Consider the following 8,511-nt stretch of genomic DNA (forward strand, 5'->3'; position numbering starts at 1 on the left):
ATAAACCATTAAATTCTAGGGTGAAAGGATGAGGCTGATGATATTCAGTATTTTAATTACCGTCAACAAATCATATACAAATGCCAAATCCAACAGCAAATGTATCTTACTAACAAGTATTATGTCATCAAAGCCTGATATATCTTATTCCTGTGTACCAGAGACCTCGATTGTTGCCCTAAAAACTATTAAAAACACATAAATGAGCCGCAGCGCTGCACTGGGTGACATGTTCCTTCATTACCTTGAACATGGGCACTGTAGTTTATTTTGAGTCAATCCAACATACAACATTCTGCTGCTGTATATACTTGAGTATCTAATGTATATTCATCCACAGCTGAAAATAGTCCCTGTGCTATTTACTTTGAGAAATGTTTACTAAAACTACAGTGTCCATCTGTTTATAAGAAATGAAACAAAATTAGCTTTGCGATAATCTTATCCTTACAAATGATCCATTTTTATTTCAAATGCTTAACATAAAAAGAAATATGTGCTCATACTAAGTTGGAATTTATTCTTCTGTTACAAACTGATAGTGTACCTGTGCTTTAGGCTCTGTGTCGACGTAGACATATATGCCACATATGCCATACCGTACGCCGTAGCCTCCGACATGCACCTCCCCATTTTTGGGGAGGTGCATGTCGTCCCCCCTCGTGGCCCAATTGTTGAAAAACGGCGCTAAAGTGCCCTCCTGGGAGCCAAAACGCACGCTAAAGTGCCCTCTTTGGAGCCAAAAAACACACTAAACTGCCCTCTTGGCTGGTTAAAACATGATAAACTGCCCTCTTGGGAGGTAAAAACATTACTGTTGCAATGACTTTTATGTTGGGCTCTTTTTTGATCTATATTGAGCCAGAACTATATCTCACAGAACCAGTTTGGATTATCTGGTGCTAAAATGGTGTTAAAATGCACTAGAATACAGGAAGTGGCATCTACTGAATTGAAAATCTTCTGGGGGAGGACCCCCAGATCCCCCCACGGATTTATTTCTTTCATACATCCATGTCTCTGTGTTCTTCACAGTCCAACGTTGAATCTACACAGTTCTCGTGGATGCTGATCCTAACCACAAACTAACTTGAGTAGTCTGTCTAGTTAGTCTCTTTTAAGGCTATAATGTGCCATTTGTATAACATATAAACATGTCTAAAGTGCCCTCGAAAACACGCAGAACTTAACGTGCTGTATGTGCCCTTTTTTTTCTTTTCGCCCCTGCCCTTCAAAAAGTCTGTGCACGCCACTGCTAATTATACAAGGTAAAATGCTGCAGGCTTGTGCTAATAATGTTAGCATCTTATATTTGTTTGGTATAAGACAGTTATTTTGTTGGTGAACCTTGTGAGTTGTAATGGAGCTGGATTTTGTAATGTTAACTTTGTTAAATGTTGCTGTTGTCCCTGGCTTCATATAAGAAGAGGAAAAGTCTGCTAGCCACTAGGCTAATTTATACAATGTAAAATGCCTTAGGCTTGTGCTAAAAACATTAGCATGTTGTATTTGTGGGGAAAATGTGTCCAGATAAAGACAAGTGCTTTGTCTGTGAATGCTGCGAGTTATAGTGAAGCGGATTTGTGTTACTGTGTTTGAAACTGTTGCTATTAAGGCATGTTTAATGTGTGTTTTGGGTGGTTTTTGAATCAACTAAACATTACAGCACAACTAGTGTTTTGGAGGTGTAACTGCACACCACCGCACAAGTATAAGTGCTCACAACTGCGTAGGCTGCGTGCGTAGAACACGTATAACCCACCCTTTAGAGGCATAAATTCCCCATACTCTCTGGAAACAAACTAATAGCGGCTGAGATGTGAATGCTAGATAGGCTCTTTGTTTTAGCCTACTTGGTACAGTTATGTCATGTAAGAAAATGTCGCCACCTACTGATGTGGCGAGTAATTGCACCTCACACAGGTTTTTTTTTTTTTACAGATCCTGCTGCTGTAGGAATTGGACAAAATTCTGCAAATACACAGGAGGGAAGCCATGAATGTCACATGACCTGCAAACTCACAGGAAACGATCCACAAATGTACAAATCCAGACTCAGGTGGTCCACAAATGCCTAACTATGACTCAGTGTGTATTTACTCTTTACATTTGTGAAACCTGTAACATTTTTATGTGAAATTAAAGTACGTGTTTACGGAGTAAGTTAGTCCCATTTGCAAATCAATCTGTATTTTTATGGATATGACTTTACACAACACAAATATTAAAAGACATGTTTGTGGACAGTGAAATATTTAGGGAACATGGTACACATTTGTAGATTGTTTTGTGTGGATTACAAATAACAAAGTCTAATATAAACATCCATACAAAATATTTATTAGTCATTTTTAAAGATTTATGTTGCTAGTAGGAATGTTTGTTAAGTGACACAGACCTGGCAGGGGAGTAGTGACGTATTAAGACACACAATAATGTATTGGTGATTTTGGTCTTTTCCTGTTATTAGAACAAAACAGAATATTTCCAGTCTTATTTTTTAAGTTTAGTCTCCATGGACAAAAGCTGTGATGTCCTTCTAAGTGACAAAAACACATTTGTGTGTGTAGGGGGGTTAGAGTCAGATCATAACACATCACTGAGCAGTGAACACCCCCCCACTGTCACCTTCTCTGCTTCCAAGTTGTAGGCTCTGCCACCCACTTCTCACCCTGTTTCTCACTCTTGATCACCCAGGTCTGCACTCATTTTCCGGTCGCCATCATTTTTGTCGTCCCCATGCTCTCGCTGCTCTCACTTATTCTCTTGTGCAGTTCCTCTTGCTTTCTACACTCCCTCCCTCAACTCCCTCCCTCCTCTGTTGCTCTCTCTCTCTCTCTCTTTCCTTACAACCTCCTGTCATTTCTTGTCTCTCCCCCCTTCAGTGTGGTGCTGCGCTCTCTCTGTCTCTCCCTCCTTCCTGTTTTGCCATATGGTAGCCTTTCTCTGTCAGCTCTCTGAACTGAGCAGCAGAAAACAGCCAGTATCTGATCAACATAAATACTGAGGAGCACAAACACTACGTCGATTTTTTTCTGTTCACATTCAAATTAACTTTATTGGCATGACCATAAAGCATTGCCAAAACATTTAACAAATGGTATGCACATTACTACACCGTACTGTGGGTAGGCCTACATTACTACAATATACACAGTATGGACACATGCAATTATACAACTCCAGAGAATGTGATCCCATCAGCTCCTTTTACTTGTGCACTGTACCTAAGGGTACTTTCACACCTGCCCTGTTTGGTTCGGTTCAATCAAGCTCAAGTTGGTTTGCCAGGTGTGAACACAGCATTCGCACTTGCGTGCACACCAACCGGACCTAGACCTTCTTGAAGAGGTGGTCTCGTTCTGGTTACAAATGAACTCTGGTGCGGTTTCTCACACAAGGCTTTTAATCTGGTGATGCTGCCATGAGAACACGAACCAACACGAGACAATTATGCAACTTTATAACAAAATAAGTCCCTGATTCAGACCAAAGCAAGTGAACTCTAGGTCTGAAAGCACCCTATGTTTTTTTTTTTGCCTCTCCTTACATTGCTGGCTGCTGCTTTACAATTGTCCATGTTACCGGATGGTTCTGGTAATACATGGTTTCTGGTTGTGGACTGATTTAACTGTCCACACATCAAGACAGCTGGTGCCCATTCTTATCCATGTTTTCCTCAGTGTATACTGATGTTCATCATATTTGAAAACCTCAACCTGGCCTGCTAGCTAGAAGTTGGCAAGAGGAGAGTTTACAGACTGGTGAGTGACTCACAGCCATACGCCACCACCATCCAAAGCAAACCACTAAAAGCACCACCAACATTTGAAAAATAGAGATGAGAGCATAAATTTAGCACAAATTTCATGGAGAACAAATTTATCACCTCTCATTTAAGCAACTACAAGTGTTAGACATTACACACATTACATATTATAACACTAACATATTATCATCTTTTGAATTAACATGGTGAACTTGTTAGCAAACAGTTGCCTATGCACACATGTTGCAAACACAGAGCAGCATTGATTTAGGGTCGTTTTTCTGGTCACCTGGCCGGTCTCTGCTTTTGGTCTTCACCAACTCCTGAGGAGAATATCTACAGTATGTCTTTAGCTTTCAAATGCTCCACAATGTTCAACAGCTTGTTGCTGACTTTGTCTGCTTTTTGGTGGGCAGGCAGCAGGATTTTAGAGCTTTTTTTGGTGCCTGCTGTGTCAAGGCGAGGCTCATGAGAGCAGTAAGAGAGAACCAAACACTACAGTTAGGCCTGGAAAACCAAATGAGGTAAAAGATGCAAGAAAAAAAAAACAAAAACTGCAGAGCTCGAGGAACTGCAGCTTAAGGGGATAATTCTCTGTACCTTCGTCACTACAGTGAATTTAATGTACACCTCAGTGCTCTTCAGCATTGAGCAAATAATATCAAGTTGCAGATAATCTGGGCACCATGAGTGATCAGCAACTGAGACCGAGTGATGATCATAACCTGGCCACTGAGCCTGGCTGACAGACAAATCTGGCAAAATAAGACTCTTAGTTCTGCTTACCAAAAGATAGCAAAACATCCTGCTACACTGCAGCCTGCAGCTTAATATTTACCGTACGGACATGAGAGCTGTATGAATCCTCTCATTTAACTCTTGGCAAGTAGGCAAATTATTTAATTTGCCTAAAAAAGTGTTTCACTGCTGGAAAGATGGTCTTTTCATAAAACTGGACTGTCTGTGCAGAAGGATGCAAATTGTTCTGTAATTGATGCTTTATGAACAGAGAAAAAGAGGAACAGGGCTGTGGCATTTGTCTTTGCTCAAGAGGTAGAAAACCTACAACGACGTACAGCGCGCAAAGGACCAATACATGCTTCCACGTGTCTGTTTCAAACAACGGCTTCCCAGGTGGTAAAAAACAATCTCATATTACAGTTAAGCAGTAAGGTAAAGCATGTTTCTCAAAATTTTTTGGTGAAAAATGTGCAACCCAGTGACAGACTCTTGGTTTATATTTGATCAATGCTGCCTTTTACTGTTTAATCTCAGGTTTTTTGCCTCTGTTTTCACTGTGCAGGAAACAATATGGTGCCCACTTCCTGTTCACAGACTTTCACTATTACAGCTAGACATGACACTAAAATATGTTTCTGAAAACATTTTAGGCAAGAAATAGGCAGTGGAGTAACACAATCTTTAATATGGAAATGCGGAAGTACAGCCTAAAGCACGAGCAAAAGCTGGATGATGTGTTTTGCATTATCTGGTGGAGATTTGGTGGGAGGAAGATCCAAAACGTTCTCATCCTTAGTCGTCACGTCGATGTATTATGTGGTATCTGCTGTTGACTTGCCAGGACGCCCAACCAGCACCAGAATGTCAACAAAAGCACATGGTTATGTTTAGGCTTCAAAAGTAAGTGGTTAGGTTCAGAAAAACCCCATCATGGTTTAGCTCTACACTCATATGGGGAGCGAACTCCAGCCTCCTTGGTGAAAGTCCAAGGTTTGTTGGACCGATGCACCACCCCTCCCACCTGCCTAATTGGAACTTTCCAGCTCCTTATATTACATTGTTACTGGCAGCATTTTAACCTGATGCTGTCTAGTCAGAGTATCATACTGCTGCAATGGTGCCATCTGGCCAGCCGGCAGTGTATCATAACACCGCAAAAGGTTCTGTTACAATAGACGCTACCCGGTGGCATATCATAACACTGGCAACGGTGGCTTTTGGCATCTGTGAGCGATGCGGAAACCATTGACAAAGCAGCCGTATTTGACAACTGCGAAAGAGAATGGGCTGGGATATCTTGGTGCTGGTTAGATGGAGGGCAGTTTATGAGTTCATTTACACATACTGCCCACATTGCTATGATACAAAGCTGGTTGAAAATCGCCAAACTATCACTTTAAACGTCAAACTACCACTCTAAACTTTCATTTGTGATGTCTTTTCAGGCAAATACCCATGAAAACCTGTTCTGGGTTAAACATCCCTTATAAAAGCTAAAGGGAGCTACTATCCTCTCTTCTTTTGTGAATAAGCACTGAGCTCCTTCAAATCCTATTTTTGATTATTATTATTATTATTAGCATTATTTTGACAATTGCTATTGAGGCTGTTGTACTACATCTCATCTCACTGAACACACTGTCTTTCTTTCTCCCCCTTCTTTCTTTACTATTTATGACCCACTTCAGAGTCCTCTCCTCTCCATCCATATATCTCTCCCACACACCCTCGCTGTCCCTCACTCCAATCAACTAAATGAACCCCTCTGTCTTCCCTTATCTTCTCCTTCTCATCCCTTCATAAAATGACCTCACCTCCACACACACACATGCACACACAAGGTCAGTGTCACACAGTGTAAACGGTGAGTGTGAAAGAATCATGTAACCTAATTAATGATAAAGGAAAAGAGGCTGATATCCAGTGGCCTTGAGCTGTCTGCTTGTCTAGCAGCTACACTGAAACATCAAACTGTTACATCACTTCCTCATTTTCTCTCGCTGCGCTTCACATCCACACCTTATTTTTCAGAAGCCATTTTCCTGTAATGTGGTGTTTGAATTTGCAAGTTTCATAATGAGAAGCAACAGATATTTAAAAATAGGTACTTCCTGGAAAATTAGATTAGCTGAGGTACAGAACATATAGAATTATAACAGCATCAAAATCACCACCTCTGTAATTTGTCAAAATATGAATGATGATTAAAATTTAAAAGTCATTTGTGTTTATTCAGGAGGTGATGGAGGAGCAGCTTTACACTAGAAACAAATAGAGGCATCTAGTGGTCCAAATGGCTCACTGCTGGTATCTTTATGAATGACTATGGCCTGCTGAGTCTGTCTCATTACTATACGCCTCTAGAGTGCTCAGCTCAGACATATTAAGTGTTGTGAATTTTTAACAGGATAATTTGGCTTGAAACACTCCTGTCTGTTACTAAAGTGATGCCAATCTCAGATTTGACTGTGACTCATCATATCACATCCAGGTGAAGATGGCAGCTTCCAGCCTGCCTATCTGGAGCCATAAAACACAGTCTAACACAGACAGGCAGGCTAATCTTGCAGCACATTTGCATTGGAGGGAATCAGTGAGCTGTTTAGTGTTCATTTGATGACCACAGGCTGCTGCAGTCAGCTTGTTTCCTGTAGACACACTGTGATACTACAGAGCGTTAGATCAGTGGGGAAACGCTATTTACTGGAATGCTAAATGAAATATAGTGCGACACATTGAGTCACAGGTTCAAGCAAAACACAAATTTAGGCATCAAATTAAATAAAAAGAGAGTAACTCATTGTCACTGATACAAAGGTAACACAGTAAGGTACACAAATACCTGTCTAGTTGCCAGTTAAAAAGAAACATGAGGAACTAATTCAGGTAGGACCCTATGAATTGCACACATTTACTGATCTGGTCATGGAAAGAACTACTGAGACCTTTGAAACAACAGTGTAGTCCAGTTGCAGTGAAGGGAGTTTTCTAAAGTCTGACCCTTGATGTCTATCTAAGCCTAAGTATGGGCCTCAAGACTACACATTTTTAAAGGTGAAAAATGTGGGACACTACTAGGCAGGGATGTTTTAAGGCCCTACTTTTCACCTGGTATTAACATGGGTCTTGAATGATCGGATTACAGCTCTGGTGTAAATGCACAAAATGCATTCTTAATGAGTCCAAGATCCAAACACTCAGACCACATTTGGAGGTAGTTTGGGCCGCATGTGGCCACATTCTTTCAGCAGTGTGTACGCTAATGTGTCCTTGGCCACATTGAAGGACTGCCTACTAAGCTGACACCCTTGCCGACTCCCCAAATAAGCAAACTTTGTGTTACTGACTGCTGGTAGAGCCACTGAAGAACCATCTCCACAACGTTCTCCTGAATGCTCTCCTCCCAGGCGAGTGAACAGTCAGTTCAAGATATGCCCTATTAGCACGAGCTAACATAGCAGCAGCAGCAGCTGTTAAATGGTCCCTACAACCGAACCTGAAACGTTGTTAAACCTGTTGTATTTATTCACCCTTATTATGTTTGGTTCAGGAGATGTGTTGCGAAGTACATATTTCAGTTAATGTAGAAAGTAAAATGGCCGCCATTGCTGCCATAAGGGTGTTTTTTATGTTTCTTTTTCTGTAAATGTTCAAGGCCCCAAACTGTACAGTTTACCAAGTTCAATACTTTCATGAAAATACGCCAACATTTCATTTCATTTTTTGAGGAAATTTTGACCTCTGCTGCTTTGATTTGTATCTTACACCACGTTCCAAATTATTATGCAAATTGTATTTAAGTGTCATAAAGATTAAATTTTTTGTTTGTCAATTAAACTCATGGATGGTATTGTGTCTCAGGGTTCTTTGGATCACTGAAATCAATCTCAGACACCTGTCATAATTAGTTGGCCAGGTGAGCCCAATTAAAGGAAAAACTACTGAAGAAGGATGTTCCACATTATTAAGCAGACCACCATTTTCAAGCAATATGGGAAAGA

This window comes from Epinephelus moara, chromosome 20 (assembly GCF_006386435.1).
Source record: "Epinephelus moara isolate mb chromosome 20, YSFRI_EMoa_1.0, whole genome shotgun sequence".
In the NCBI taxonomy this organism is placed as follows: Eukaryota; Metazoa; Chordata; class Actinopteri; order Perciformes; family Serranidae; genus Epinephelus; species Epinephelus moara.